The following is a 16,067-nucleotide window of genomic DNA, read 5'->3' as shown; positions in this document are numbered from 1 at the left end:
TTAGCGATACCAAAAGTTCTTCCATGGTATCTAAGCATGAAAGGCTATCATAGAGACCATCTATCTGGTCTTCTTCCTGTAAAACACCTGCAATCATCAATTCTTTTTCTTTTCTTTTTACATACTGCCTGGTAGCTCTAGGCATGTCATAAATATGCTAAAAACACAAAGTACTTTCAGTTGGATATACCATAAACACATGAGGAAAAACTCCCATGCCAGGAGGTGAGAGCTTTCCCTGACTCGTACCACTATCATCTCACAAGACAGTGGTAACTAATGGCTCTCTTGCTGGGGAATCCCTCAAGGAATCCTTATTTCACTGATGGTTGATATAAATGGTCATAAACTCGATATCTCTCTTCCCATCCTTATTTCGGATCTGTGCATAGGCAGGCCCATCATCCAGAACTTTATTCTCCATCTGAGACTTAGTAATAAATTATTGGCCAAAAATAATAGGATAAAAACAAGAGTTATGCACAAAGAAATGATAAGACTCACCCACATCTCCATCAGAAATCTTTAGGTTTGGACAAGCAGCATACAAATCTCCTGCAGTGTTGTTGGCCACACGCATGTGCCAACCATGATCCACATCAACTGGCCATCTACTAGTATCATATAAACCCCACACTATGATATTAATCTCAAAACCATGATCCAAAAGAGCAACACAAGGAGTCTCAGTCTCACCAAGCTTGATTATAGTTTCTGTAGTTGCACGAGCTGAGTGACTTTGAGAAAAATAGCTACGAGGCACCAATCTAGGCGCATCTTCAATCTCATCATACTGTACAGTGTCAGAGGGGTTTTTGTCGAAAGGTCGAATCCACCGGGGATCAGAAGTAGAAGGAAGTAGAGATAGGAGATGGAAGAGAAGATAGAAAATACCCAAGTGGTAAACACTACAAAAACAAATCACAATGAATTGAATCAATATGTATTGAAAGAACCTGGAATCTTCGCACCACTCAAAAGCAATCTCTAGGCATTAGATCTCCTCGAGCTTCTTCGTAGAACAAAACGTGCATAAAAATTGCGGCTCCTTCTCTGCTGCTCCGAACCCAAATCTGATGGGTCCGTTGGCTCCAAAAGGGGGGTAAAACCATAGAACACCTACTCACGGATCTCCCAGATCACTCCCTTTTCTTCTTTCAATTCAATCTACAGCTTTCAGCCTGTTTATAGCAATTGCGACGCTGGTGATTTTGTCCTATTTGAAATCAGAGCAGCAACATTGGAATGTGTGCACAAGAGGGAGTAGAGAGCTCAAAGTACAAGAAGAAAATCTTGCTTACTAAGTTGCTTAGAGTACAACTTAGATACACTCTCCCACCCTTTTGATAGTGACCCATAGGCTGTTTATATAGCCTCTACCGAGCTAGGGTTAGGGTTTCCCCTGCCCCTAGGGCTATTCATACTCATCTACCCTTAGACTCCCTTGCTTATAGTGGGTTCCTATGCCTATCTTCTAACACCCCCCTCAAATGCCAGGGTGGCATTGGATTACAAGGCATGTAAGATGTCTCCCCCCCCTTCTTGGGATGCCTTTATAATTAGGCCTACAAGGTTGTTTTAGGTAGATGATTTAAAGAGTAAAAACAGTCGATCTTCAGATGGATTGGAGGCATAGTTGGCCACCAATTCTTTGGGTATATTGGGAGTGTTGGGACATTTACTAGTGAAATGCCCTGTCTTCTTGCATTTGTTACATTTCATCTTCTCAGGATACTTCTTCCAACAGTTGTTTACAAGATGCCCTTTTTTCTTACAGAAAGAACATCCAGTGAGAGTTGTATGTACCAATACTTGATCATGAGAAGTTGAAGATGCCTGACTGTTGCTGCTTTCTTTGTGGTTCCTCTTTTCTTCATCCAAATAGGATTGAATGGTACTTGCCAATGTAGGATCTGGAATGTTGGTGAGAGTGGTTACAAGAGTAGGAAACACTTGTTTTACAGCTTTTAGGAGAATAGCAATAGCATCTTCTTCATGTATTGGAGCTTGTACAGAGGCAAGCTATGCCATAAGTCCCTTCATGTGAGAGATGAATTTTCCCAAATCTTCTCCTGATTTATATTATAAGCTAAAGAATTCAATTTTAAGGAAGATTTTAGTATTTTTACCAATGGCTCCATAGAGCTAGCTCATCCCATTTTTCTTTAGCAGTGCTTAGTTGATCAACATGATGAATCTGGGATTCATCTAAGTGTAACATTATGATTGCTTGAGCACGTTGGTCATCCTCTATATCAACCAGATTTGCAGAGTTTACAATTCTACTACCTTGAATGAGAGGCCAATACCCTCTCTCCATCAATTTTTATTTTATAAGTACCTGCCATGGGTGGAAATATTTGCCATCAAACTTTCAAATTTGAGGATGGATATCCGCATATGTTGTGGTCATTGGGAAGTCTTACCACTTGTTAGGACAAGGGCAGTGTCTAGTCCCTTACAAATTTTCCACTGAATGCGGAAACAAATCAGACAATTTGAAATCAAGTTTGGAATGAAGAGAAAGGCTGAAAATCATACAAATGTAATATTTCAAAGTATGACTATGGTGGTCCTTTCTTACGTCAATCTTGTTCCGAGGTTTAATAGTCTTTTTAGGTTTTAATGAAGTAAACCTAGAATGGACTTCAGGCTCCTCCTTCTGGTATGGCTTAGTGGATGAAGCTTGTGTTGGACACGGTTGGTCTATGATCTCAATGCTTGTTACTGATGATTGCGAGGAGAGTATAATGACACTCATCCTTTTGATTTCATTGACCAGTATACTTGAAACAAAGTCACTCAAGATATGCAATACACTTCTAGTGTATGATGGTCTATGTGTTTATAATTGTACACATAACCTCACAACAATATACGAAGAGGAATAACACTCACTAGATTTTAGTAAATACCTAGCAAGCAAATGATTAGATGATTAATGATTAGTGTTTAGAAACACTAATGTCAAGCTTAGTGAAATGCTTGAACGAAACCCCAATTGGAAGCCGGCTTCTCGATGCACTTAGTGATGTCCATTGAGCATGCCCAAGAGCTTTCAAATCTGGAATAAGATTCAAAGAATATGCTTCATTGATTAGATTCACTGTTAATGAAGCTTAGAGTGAAAAAAGTGAAAATTACCAAGCTTAGAGCTTGCTGGCTATGGCTGCCACAAGATACACAGTTAGGGTTTGGCAGAGATCTCTCTCTGTGGGAGGAATTTCTAGAAGCCCTCTTATGGAAAGATGGCCCACTATGGGGGCTATGGAAGCCCTATGGTGGTCAAGGAGATTGTGCCGCGTGCTGCCCACACCAGGCCTGAAGATGCCACGCTATCAAAAACTGCACCGTTTTTGAGATTTGGACAATGCTGCCCACGATGTCGACTAATTGTAATGGAGGGAAATACCTAGTGTCACACTGACCTAGGTATAAAAGGTGTGAAGGACACTGGCATGGTACCATTTTCATAAATATGCATCTATCCTTTCACGTTCTTCACCTTCTTCCCATCCTTCCATGGCTGCTAGCCATTTCTCTCTTGTCTTTCTCTCTACTCCTAATATTTCTCTCTCCTTATCACTTTCTTTCTCTCTCTTCCTCTTCTCTCTACAGTTCTTCTCTCTCTTCCTACAGTCTTTATCTCTCTTCTGCACTCTCTCTCTCCTCTCCTTCTCTCTCTTGTCTCCTTCATTACAGTTGGTATCAGAGCATAGGTTCTTGGTCCCAGTTAGTCCCTTATTTTACCCAGTTACAACTTTCTAGTCACATAGAATTTTGAGTCACAGGTACATAGGTACAGGGAGCAGTAGGGGAGTTTCCAAAGATCTCTGGGCTAGAAGGACTGTAGGTAGGAGCATTAATGGTAGCTTTCTTGAAGACCACACAAACCATGGCAGCCTTTAAATGGATATTGGACCAAAAATGGACGCAGACAAACAAACATGGCAGCTCGTTTTGCAAGCTCAAGCCAATTTTGAAGGTATTTTGGTAAAAAGAGTGGTAACAACAGTTAGGGAAGGCTTAAGTCAGGGTTACTTTTGAAGAGAGGCCTTTCCTTTGCTCTTCCCAAGCTCTCTTTCAAGCTTCCATGGCAGACCTATGCCAGCAACTTCATTTTTTTTCCTTTAAGATCTTCATCTTCCTGGAGCTATGGCTTGTGTAAGGGATCCTAGACGTCATATACAAACGTAGAGCACCATTTTGGCAAGTTTCAGGCCACGTGACCAACCTGCAAGATCCTCAGAGCTTGCACTGTCCTGGCAGTCTCCCTCAAGGTCAACCTATGGAATATGTGTACAGTGAATAAGACGTGGAGCCCTTGTTGAGAAGAAGTTAGCTACTACACCCTGGTCTCGCCTCGCTTGGAAATGAAGTCCAAAAAATTCAATATCATCCTCATCCTTCTCGTCACCTCTTGACTCCGCCTGATGAGTCCTCCTGTTCCTTCCTCAGGCGGAGACTCATCCCCATTTCTTTGTGTTTCGGAAGGACAAGCTTATGATGTCAAGTGCAGAGCCACCGTCTTGTCTTGGTTGCCTGCAACACTTAGATTCGTAAAGGCACAATACCTTTCCATTCCGCTCGAGGCTCTTGTTTGAACTTTATGTCGATTGTGATAATATGCATTGTCCTTTTGGTATCAAGATTGGAGTAGAAAGGGAAAGAGAGACACACAGTAGGCACAACCCCTCTTGTCATGATACCAATCAAGAACCCAGCAAAGGTTGTAGTGATCAAGAAATGCCCCTTCTTCACCCCTTCCATGGTCTTTGCTGCCGCATCGGCTGCCAACTCAGCCTTCGTTCTGTCATAAAGAGCAAACTTCTTTGCTAACTCAAGTGTAAACTGATCAAGCTCATCAGCTGCATCAAGCATTAGAGTCTCAGTAAATCCAGGGCACACAAGGTGCATGCGGATGTTGTATGGCATGAGTTCAAACCTCAACATTTCAGCAAGCCCTTTCAGTGCAAATTTAATGGGGCCATAGAAGTTGGTTCCACAGGGAAAGAATAGGCCTGTAAGGAAGCTCATGAGGACGATGGATACTAGAGCCTGCAAACGTTTGGTCTTCAAGTATGGAAGAGCAGCATTAACTGAGTAGATATATCCTAAGAAGTCTGAGTGTGTGGTACCGAAGGAACTGCCTGTAAGATGAAGCAGTTAGCTATTGGCATTAGCATCTTCTCTGGCTGCATGCTTAAAGGGAGATTTGGCAGATGGGCAAAGGAAGCTACTTGCACTTGTTGAAAGTATGGGTGTTGCCTATGGGAACTATAAACCTTCAAATGGCAGTCTTCCTGACAAGGTTATGACCGTGCAACGGCAAGAAGAGCCTTTAAACCCTCAACATCCCCGATACTTGCTGTGTATGGCGAACCGTTAACTCATCCTCCTCTTCCTCACCAACCTCTTCCTCCCCTTCATGACCATCCACAGCATCATCAGCAAATGACATTCCTCCTGGGACTGCAAAGCCCATAGCATCACCCAATTTTCTCAACACTTATGGATCATTCCAATATTTCATCATGGCTGCAGGTCTCCCTGTCTCAATCTCCTCCAGAATAGGCTTCAAGGTTCTCAGCCATGGTCATAAACTAAGGATTCTGCATTACTTGTTGCATTGAATTGAAGTACTGATGTGTGTCTAGCTAAGGGATACCACTTGAACCAGCACTTTGAACATTACGTTGCAATTGTTCAGCCATATTGTTGAAATCAGGATCCTTTGCTATCTGCTGTGCAAGTTCCTTTATGCTTGGATCGTTTAAGAGGCCTGACATGGTAGAAAAATCAAATGGATTGGGCAATGGTGGCACAGTTGCAACGCCTTGCTCAAATTGATCTTCCCATCATCTGATTGAACTGTTGAAGTCTCAAGAGAGGGGGCCTTGGTGTTGGCTTCATTTTTTTTGACAACTGTGCACCATTATTATCAACTCGTGACCGCTGAAAAATAGCATCGTGGAAACATGGCTAGCCAGTTTCCCTGATTTGCAAAGCATTATGTGCCTCAGATGCTAACTTGTATGTTTATAGGGATGGTAAAAAGTTTGTAGTGATTTTCCTATATGTGGACGACCTTCTTATTACAGGTGACTATGAAGATATGATCAACCAAACTCGAAAGGCTTTGAGTTCTGAGTTTGAAATGACAGACTTGGGCTTGTTGCACTATTGTTTGGGGATTGAAGTCTGGCAAGAGCCAGGAAAGATCTTCATCTCTCATAAGAAGTATGCATGGGAGATCTTGAAGGCATTTGGCATGACCGAGTGCAAGGAGATAGCTACACCTATGGAGGTGAATGCAAAGTTATCTGTCCAGGATACATCAGCACTAGCAGACATTGGGAGGTATAGGAGGTTTGTGATCTACTTATGTAACACCAGACCAGATATCAGTTTTGCTATTGGTGTTTTGAGCAGGTTCTCAAACAAACCTCATGAGAGTCATTGGAAGGATGGGATGCGGGTGCTCAAATACTTGAAGGAAACTCTTGACTATGGTATCACATACAGTTTCGAAACTTCTCTTGTGGGGAACTGTGACTCAGATCGGGCAGGAGACAGTGATTCCAGGAAGTCAGTTTCTGGTTATTGTTTCTCTTTGGGTTCAGGAATTTTCTCTTGGATTAGTAAGAAGCAGCCAATAGTGGCATTTTCTTCTACCGAAGCAGAGTACAAGGCAGCTTGTTTTGCTGCATGTGAAGTAGTATGGTTGAGAAGGATTCTATGGCATATGGGAGTGCAGGATGAAGAACCAACTGTGCTAAGATGTGACAATCAGAGTTGCATCGCCATTGCCAAAAATCCACTATTTCATGCACGCACCAAACATATACAGATCCACTATCACTGTGCGTGATTTAATGGAGAATGGGATAGTGGAACTGGTCTATTGTCCAACAGAGGAGAATGGAGAAAATATCTTCACCAAAGCACTTACGAAGGATCTGCTTCAAGTTCATCTTCAGAGACTCGGCATTGGGCCGAGGAGATAGTTCACCTATGGGTGGACATTGAGGGGGGGTGTTAGATATGATCAATGCCCCACCCTCATTAGGTGCCACCAATGATCCATGGTGCTCAAAGTTGTAAGGCCCCCATTATGAGGAGAAGCCAAATGTGAGCCCGGACATTGGTTGAGTCTTGACTTGTATATCAGATGAGGTCTATGTGACTGGATGGCAAAAAGGTTTCTTTTCTTCTGTGCACACAGAAGGGAATTTTTGGTGAACAGAGGTTTATCTTCTTCGTAGACAGAAGGTGAAAATCATTGTAAATAACTTTGTGAAATATGTTTTGTGAAAATACTATTTTCTCTGTCTTTGTGTCATGCCCTAAAATTACGCAAAGAAACCTGTGATAATGGGTTAATTAACGAAGCTGCTTTTATATGTCATAACTTAATGTGATAGGTAATTAGAAAAATAAATAAAACCATTTGTTGGAAGTGGGTGGGCAAGATCCTCGACAGATCCGTCCCACAAATGGGTGGTCCTGGTAAGCTGGGAGCTTCTCTCAAGAGATTGAATGAAACATTAATTAGGAAAATTTAGGTAGAGTTGAGCGTTGACTTATCACTAGGTCTTAAAATCGTGATCAGAAAGTAACTTAGGAAAAAGGTGCGGCGGCTATGCCAAAACTCCATTAGGATTCCCTGAATCCTGACCAGTTACTCGAAAAAGTATTGCACTCCATGAATCAAGGATAATAAAAATCACTCTAGTTAGACAATAAGTCCTTGTGGGACACCTCCAATGGGGCTAGCTGATGTATCAAGATCTCAGTTGTCAAATTAGAACCCCAAGCTTGCAAGTTGATCCTCGTGGGGATGGCCAGTACATTCCATTACAGGGTGGACTCTGAGAACCCTAGATGATAGACCACATGCATTCTTGGAGCCCCAAGAGAAACACCAAGGAAAAGGGGATTCTATTGCAAGAAAATCTATATTGTAACATCAAAAAGCTTTTATTTCATTCTTTTGATGACCAAAACAAAGAAAACAACAAATCTTCATGTAGCATCATAGTAGATATCTCCCACGGATTTGATAGAAACAACTATATTCTCCAACATCTTCATAGAATCCATCAATAGAACAATGAACATAAAAGAATGCACCATCTTTGAATGGGAATCAATCACATAATATTCATTTTCAATGTCTTCATATATCTCTCTCTCAATCTCTAATATACAGTTATACTATTTTGATAGAATTGACTATCTCTGACTCTCTCTCTCTCTTTATCCATCAATAGTACATCATCTCCTCACTAAAATACTCTCATAATAACTCTTAATAATCTTTCTTAGGTCGTGGATGTACCTCCCAAGAGGTATGTTTGATATGAAGAGGCACCAGAGCCACTACAGTGTCCCTTCATAGCTCACTATTGTCACTGTCACTCAGTCCTCTCTTCAGTCTTCAGTAGCTACTTCTTTCATTTGTTTTAGCTCTTTTGAACTTAGATTCATCCTTTCCGAAAGTTAGAAAACTTTTCCAAAGTCACACATACATTCTAGAGAACACTTACAGAAGGTCTACAGAACAGTACAGTACAATACTAGAGCATATACAGAACAGTTACAAAACAGAGACAGAGCTGATAGAAGGTTTATAGAGGGTTAGAGAAGGTCATTAGAACCTCACAACTCATACTAAAACCATTCCAAACTATCAAAAACTATTCAATAAGCTTTCAAAAGATTTCAACCTTCACCAATCATCAATCCATGCTTCATATAGAAGAAAATCAGAACAAAACAGAAGCTATATAGAAGGTATACAGAACCAATCAAAACCTCAACAGAACCTATCAAAACATCACAGACCTTCATATCTCCACTAGAAACCATTATGAGCTTCCAAAACATAATCACTATCATCCAAAAAACTGTCAAACACTTCCATTATCAACCATACATCACTCTAAATCCATCAAAAATCAATCAATGCCAAGGAAAATGGGATTTTACTGCAACAAAATCTATCTTGTAACATCAACAAGCTTTTATTTCATTCTTTTGATGACCAAAAAAAAAAAACAACAAATCTTCACACAGCATCATAGTAGATATCTCCCACGGATTGCTTCTGGATAGAGATCTGACTCTTTCAAGAGAGTAGTATCTTTGTCTGATGTTCCGCTAGAACCAGTGTCCTCCTTCTAAACAGATGACTCATTTGCCTGTTGAGGTTGCTAGAAGGGTATCAGAGCTTTGTTTGCTTCTATGTGAGTGGTAATTTCTTATGGACTTAGGTATTCATCTTCAGAGGATGCGTCCAGGAATGTCACATAGCACGGACCTTCTAGAGGCCATGGCTCTGATGGCTTTGGCTTTTGTTGGTAGGGGGGCATCATCATCGTCTTTTCTATGAACTAAACAGTTAGGACGATAGGAGCTACTAGTGAACTTAATTTTTATGCCTTTAATCCATTGCTTATACAGATTCTGCATACTTTGTGATCCATTGATCAACCCAAATGAAACCATGGTCATTCCATCCAGCACCCTAATATCTTTGGCCTCTGAGGTCTCCGTAGGGACATCAACAAGATCATCCTCTATCAAAGGAAATTCTTCATCTGCACTTTCATATCCTGCTTCATTTTCTTTCTCATCATTTTCATCCTCTTCCTCTAGAGGCTATGTCTTTGCTTCTGTAGAGGCTTTGTAGGAGAAGAATAGATATTCTGCCTCTGCATCTGCTTCTGCTTCTGTCAGCTTCTGACTTTGCTTCTACCTCTATCTATGGCTCTTTGTCTGTTACTATCTCTATATCCACTTTGTCTCTGTTTTGCCTCTACTCTATCTCTGTATCTGTTACTGCTCTGTATGTGCTCTATCTCTGTTCTGTCTCTACGACTATCATGTAACAGGGAGAACAGTACATCCATGCTTCTATTTCACTGTGAGAGGTGATTTTAGAAGTTAATTCTAGTTGAGGTAGGAGGTATTCTTCCATTGACAAGGATTTTACTTCCCTTGGCAGTTGGCTTACAGTGCCCACTGTTAGGGATTGTGCCTCTGTTTTCTTAGGAAAAATCTGCTTAACAGCCTCTTCGTCTCCTGATATACCATCTGTTACCTCATTGGAGGAATCAGTTATGACTTCAATGGATGTGGATCCATTGCCTTTTTGTGATGCATACAGCTTCAACACCACTTTATTGGGTCCTTTGCCTAGGGTCATGATTCCTTTGAACCAGTCTATCCTGGCTCTCGCTTCAAAAAGACAACGTCTTCCCAATAGCAGAGGGTATGAGGTCCCATAAGAATTTGGTTTGACCACCAGATATGTCAGCCAATAGTCTCTTCCTACAAGGGTTGTTTTTACATATGGGAGGATGCCCAACGGTTTAATTCTGCTTTGGTCTGCCAATCTGATAAGCCACTATGTAGGTTGAATTCCTTGCAACCCTAAATCCTTCATTGTCACATCTATCATTATGTTTACTGATGAGCCTCCATCAATCAATGCATCTCAAATAAAGCATCATTCTATCTATACACTAATCTCTGGGGTTCCAGTTGGGGTTCCAGGTACTAGGAAGGCATTAGCCACATCTACTTCCTTTACAGGCTCCGAGGCCTTATTAGTCTTGGTCACTATTGAAGGAACAATCCTTAGTCCACATCTTCTTGTCAAGATGCTTTTGAATTTCTTTTGGTAGCTAGGAGACAACATCAGTAACTGTTGGAATGTTAGATTTGGTTTAAAGGTGTCTAGGTCTTTGACCAAGTCACAATCTTTGATAGGATCCACAGGCTTCTCCAGTCGGCTGGGGAATGGGCCTACACCCATTTTAATCTTTCCTTTTTCTTCTAATAATTGCAGCATCGGCACTTCCTCTGTTTCTAGAGGTGCTTCTGTATTGTCTATCTCCTGGACCTGTGGTCCTGATTTTGGGATTGTCTCAGTAACTCTATGTGGCATTATAGTGCTCTGTACTGCACTGTTCTATTTTGTACTGCTCTGTCCCTCTAGTCACAGGTTGAACTTCATAGTCTTGACAAGAGAGTTATTTTCATTCTGAACAACTAGTTCCTTCTTCTTGGTGCACGTGGCAGTGACAACTTCCAACTCTACCAAATTGGAGGTAGGCTCTTGTACCTTCTATTGGCTATCAGTGCCATTGGCCTTTATAGGGGCTGGACTTGGACAGTCCTTTGCAGTGTGGCCTTCTCCTTTGCATCGACTGCATAAGGGCTTGTAGTCCATAGATCGTCTAGAGTTTGGACAATTTGGGGAGATATGACCCTTTTCTCCACACCTGTAACATTCCACCTCTGATCTCTGACCACCACCAGACTATCGTCCTCTGTAACTTTGAGAGGGGAACCTCCTTGGACCCAAATTAAGACCAAACTCCCTAGGCTTTGGTTCAGTATCATGTGTTGTCATTTTGGATGCTAGCAAGTTGAATCTTGCATTTTCATCGTTCTGTCTTCGCTCATGCATCTCTTTCTTCAGAGAGCAAATATCATTTGTATGGTTCTTTGGCAAACAGTAGGAACCAACGGCTCCAAGAATGGTTGGTTTTCTGGTACATTTAGTGGCTAAATGTCTCACTTGATGACACTTTCCACACCATGTATTAGAGTGCATCACATCTCTTCTGGCTCCCATAGGGGTGGATATATTGGTGGTATGCACCTTCAGCGTGTCTGTATCTGCTTGGTAATCACATCCATAAGCTTTTTCTTTATACTTACAACTGAGTTGGATAAGTAGTCCTTCAGATTTTTCACCTCCTGAAGTACTTGTAGTAGGGTTTTGGGAAGCTTCTATAATTACTGCATACACTGGTTGGGTTGATCCAGAAGGTCCTTTGTTCTGGCTCTGATTTAGAGCTCCTACTGAGACTTGGGATTGTTGATTCCAATTGGTAAGATTCCACTGTTGTTGAATCGCCATTGGAGGAACTGTTTAACGCCACTATTGTTGTGGTTGAACCATCATTTGAGGCACTGTCGTCTGTGGTGACCACAATGGATTAGGTGCATTATACTGCGACACTGTTTGCATCTGGAGATAGGGGTAGGAAAGTGTCCCTGGGATTGCATTTGGTGGGTATACCATTCCTGGCATGGGAGGAGATAAGACTCCTCTTCCTGGAGTCAATGACAGCCTTGCTTCAACTTCATCATACAATCTTGCACCACGTAAGACTCCTCTTCCTGGAGTCATTGACAGCCTTGCTTCAACTTCATCATACAATCTTGCACCTTCCACTGCAACTTGTAGATTGGCTGGTCTTCTCAAATCCACGAACTTGCAAACTTCTGGTTGTAGGCCTCTGAGAAACACTCCTTTCTAGATACCTTCATCCAAATGATGGTTTGTCCATCTCTTCAGGATGGATTCCATTGGCGAGACATAAGCTTCTACTCTTTCTCCATAGGACTGACTTAGGTTCATAAACTCCTCTCACATCCGCTCTTCAAAACCTTCACGCGTGAATTTAGTGAGGAAGGCCAACTTCAAGTCGTCCCAAGTGCCAAAAGTTCCTACTGCTTGTCTCTCATACCACTGAAATGTCGCGCCCTTGAAAGTGGTAGGGAATATTACTAACCAATGCTCAGGGGTTCTAGCATTGTTAGCCACACATGCTACCATGAACTCTGCTACATGAAGATTAGGATCTTCATTGTACTCTCCCTTGAAAGTGGCGGGGAATATTATGTCATTCATCAGGGCTTGGATCCAACCAGTTGTTCAATACTCAATAGAATAGAATCAGAGAGAGCATCAGTCTCTAGGGGATTCTATGGCTAACATCTCTTCTACTTCCTTCTTTTCAACATCTCTAAATTCATCTTTCAAACCACTACAGAGGGGAAGACATTTCATTTTGAAAGTATCAAAACTCATTATTCTTAGGATCATTGTTGTATCATTATAATAATGCTAGCTTCTAAGGGTTTCAACAATGTACGTTTTGAAAAACACTCTGTCTACCAACTTCCAATGGGTTGCTAATTGGACAAACAGAAGATTATCATTGCACCAAGCATCCCACGTATCTTGCTGTTGAGCATCCACGAACCAACTCTTTTCCTTCTTGTTTTCGTGAACCTCCATAGACCATGACTCCTGAAGCTTCTTCATGATCTCCCACTTGATAATGTCTATAAATTTCTCATTGAATGCCAAATCTTCCATGGATGGTCATTCTCTCTGTTTCTACTCTTAAGTTTGTTCCCAAATAGTTTGCCACCAAGATGCAAGTTTTCGTTGCTTCAATAAGAAGAGGAAACAGTCCACCACATAGAGCATGCATCATGATGGTGATATGTTTCCGCCATTGTGGGATGAACTTCTTGTGGAAAGTGGCTTTGATAATGAGAATCTCCAACTCTTCAGTGGAGGAAAGAACTTTGCAAACATCCATTGAATTCCCCTCTTCTTGACAATGCCATTTCCTTCATTTTTAGCCTCTTCTGATGCTTGTTGATGGCAAACTTCCCCGGCTGCGCACCAAAAACATGGAGCCCCAAAAGGAACACCAAGGAAAAGGGGATTCTACTGCAAGAAAATCTTTACACATTTCACCCACCCGAAACAACAAAACCATCATTTCACCCTTTAAAAATCACATTTCGGGTTTTGCAGGATTTAAATAGCGCATGTAAATCATTATGAAAAAACAATTAAACATGATGCAACTAGCACTTAAACAATTGTTCAATTGCATAAGAACATCATTTCTATCATACAATGTCAAAAAACCTTCATTTCCTTCATAAAAAATAGTCATACCGTGTTTCTACAAGACCCGAGATGCATTCAATGATTGCATGACCAACGGATGGAGCCTCCATCGCTCTCAATTCCATGCTGCATATCAATCTTCAGCATCCCCATTAATCTCCATCATCATTTTCTTCAATCTCCTTCTCGATTCCTTCTTCAAACGTAGTGCACATGAACAGTCCATACAGGGGAGAGAGAGGGAGGAGAGAGAAAGACTAGAATAATCCCTATCAAATCGAGCAACCATTGGATGAGCTGAGAATGGTGATGGAGAGTGAAGACAACAAGCATCAGGCTAGTATGATCAGTTGGTATGGGTATATGGTGGTGCCATACCCCCCCTCCAAAAATTGTTGTGTTGCAAGTCGCCATGTTTTTTTTCCACACTCATTAAAAAAATCCCCCCCCCCCCCCCTTCACACAAAAAATTTTGGGGTGGGAGACCCCAAGGGTCACCCCCCTTCCTTTGAAGTCATTTTTCCACTTACTCTCTTTTGTTCTTCACTTTTTCGAGCATCCCCATTCTCGCACCTAGCATCTGTTCGATGAGCTGAAAATTTTTAACTGACCATCTCGAGGTCCTGCACCGCCAGGCACTTCCAAAATTCTCCTTTGACATCCCGAGAAATTATGAAAATTTCTCATTCGTTGCTCGATGTGGGTCTTTAAAGCACTTTTGGCATCCGTCGGCTGCTTGCTACTTAAAATCGACTCGATTGCCTATGCCGCCTTCAACGAAGTCTATTTTTCCCTTTAAATTTGGATTTTTTGGCTAATTTTAAGCACTTCTTGGGTGCAAAAATCAGCTCTCAACAAGTGACCATTACTAGGGAGTATTGGAGTGCAAGCACATTGTGACTTGCGTTTCCAAGGATGGAGGTTTGGAGACACCTTGATGTCTTTCTAAAGCTTCTCAAGCACAAAAGACAATATACACATATCTAGCATAGTTCAAATGTTCAATTTTAAATCTTGTTCAAGTAGTAAAGGAGCCATGACAAGAAAAGGACATCATGTTTTATTTGGTAAGAGAGATACTATTTGATCTATCTTTTCTTTGATATAAATTTTTTAATTGTGTAAAATGATTGTAACTTCTCTTATATGGATGAGAAAGGTCCCCCCAGCAAGTTATAGTGTCCAAGGTATGGAAAAATATCATTATCAAGCACGTACACATTTTTTTCGAAGCACAAGTCATTGAGGAGGAGTTACAAACTTATAGTGCTCTTGAGGAGCTATTCAATTGGTTTTTTCAATGACAACTTCAAAGAATGAATACTAAAGATGACAATGAAACCTTAGAAGTCATAATATTTCTTAGGATAGAAAAGTACAAAGCTAGCTCTCTGTAACGTGCCATAGGAACCCTCCCCTGTAATTTTAAAAGAAAAAGAATTTTTTTAAACCATTAGTACAAATTTTTTTACTCCCCCCTCTCTCCTCTCGACGTGCACATTGGAGGGAGAGAGAGTGGGAGTGGTGGTGATGGGGGGAGGCATGCAACCTCTAGGTGGGAGGGGTGGCCATGCCACCTATCTCCTCCCCTCCCCTATAAAAGGGGAGGCTTCTCCCCTCCCCAGGCAGAGACATGAGGCTATGACTTCCATACGTCGCCACCGTCCCCCTCGTTAGCTACTGCGCATGGCCTTGGGGCCTCCAACTGAAGGCTTTTCCCCCATCCTTGCTTGGCGGCAGACAAAGGCTATGCTCCCTTCCTTACATCACATCCCTTCCCGTCTGCTGCTGCACAGGGCCCTTGGGCCTCCGTTGAAGGTTGTCCCTCCTCCTTCTGCAGCGACTGCAATCCCCCCCTGGGGCTCTCAGTTGTAGCCACCCCACCGTCAGTCATTGTACCACCCCCTGGTCGTCCGATCGAAGTTCCCCCCTTGCACCCTGCTACAACGGCAGCCTTGGTTCGATGTGCTGGCCAACTGCACCACCACCCAGGCTGACGGCTCAGCCCATTTTTCTCCCCCCCCCATGAGAGCTGAGTAGTAGTAGTAGTAGTAGCAATAGCAGTAGCAATAGCAGTAGCAGTAGCAGTAGCAGTAGCAGTAGCAGTAGCAGTAGCAGTAGCAGTAGCAGTAGCAGTAGCAGTAGCAGTCGTAGTCGTAGTCGTAGTCGTAGTAGTCGTAGTAGTAGTAGTAGAAGAAGAAGAAGAAGAAGAGGAGGAGTAGAAGGAGAAAAGAAGAGAAGAGAAAGAGAAAGAGAGGAAAGGAGAAGAAGGAGAAAAGAAGTGGAAGAGGGAGAGAAGGAGAAGGAGAGAGGGAAAGAAGGAGAGGGAGAGTGA

General features: G+C 42.0%; 1 pseudogene; it reads right to left on the bottom strand.

Moving 5' to 3' along the window:
• Positions 1-5,312: 5,312 nt before the first annotated feature.
• Positions 5,313-15,626, bottom strand: LOC148025937 (ankyrin repeat domain-containing protein 2A-like; annotated as a pseudogene).
• Between the last annotated feature and the right edge of the window lie 441 nt (positions 15,627-16,067).

Source organism: Lygodium microphyllum, chromosome 14 (genome assembly GCF_053477565.2).
Source record: "Lygodium microphyllum isolate KBCC chromosome 14, Lygodium_microphyllum_v1.1.10, whole genome shotgun sequence".
Taxonomy (NCBI): Eukaryota; Viridiplantae; Streptophyta; class Polypodiopsida; order Schizaeales; family Lygodiaceae; genus Lygodium; species Lygodium microphyllum.
The sequence above is the reverse complement of the archived record's forward strand: the minus strand, read 5'-3'. Positions and strand labels throughout refer to the sequence as shown.